This window comes from Nannospalax galili, unplaced genomic scaffold (genome assembly GCF_000622305.1).
Source record: "Nannospalax galili isolate Female #2095 unplaced genomic scaffold, S.galili_v1.0 scaffold892, whole genome shotgun sequence".
Taxonomy (NCBI): domain Eukaryota; kingdom Metazoa; phylum Chordata; class Mammalia; order Rodentia; family Spalacidae; genus Nannospalax; species Nannospalax galili.
In genome coordinates this window covers 2,633,403-2,634,001 of record NW_008333311.1, presented here as the reverse complement: position 1 = coordinate 2,634,001, position 599 = coordinate 2,633,403, and positions in this window count along the sequence as shown.

Here is a 599-nt window from a genome sequence, read left to right as displayed (position 1 = left end):
TATATCGTTTCACACTTTTAGAGGATTTTTTGAGGAAGAATCTCATAGGCTTATGGCATACACTGGCCTCAAATTCATAATACTCCTGCCTCACTTCTCAAATAGCAGGGATTATAGATACATACTGCCACACTCAGCTTATATTTTTTTAAAAAATTTTTTTTTCCATATCAAAATAGTGTAGAAATGGGACTGGAGAGATGATTCAGCAATTAAGAGCACTGGCTGCTCTTGCAAAGGAGCAGGGTTTGGTTTACAGCACCCACATGGGAGTAGCAATTGTCCATAACAACACTTCTAGGGGATCTGACACCCTCTTCTGGTCTCTTCTGGCATTGCAAGCACGTGGTGCACTTGCATACATTCAGGAAAAAGCACTCATACATGTAAAAATATATACATAATTTTAAAACTTCTGTAGAAACTTAGTTGCATTTTTCCACCTTGCTTCATATGATTCTACCTGGTCGCCCTTCTCATTCTTTACCTCATCCCCTAAACTCTAAATCTGTTTTCTACTGTGGAGCTTCTGCTGACTTTTTTAGCTTCGCCTTCATTGATTTTCAAATATCTAAAGGTACTTAACTGTCACCAAGTAA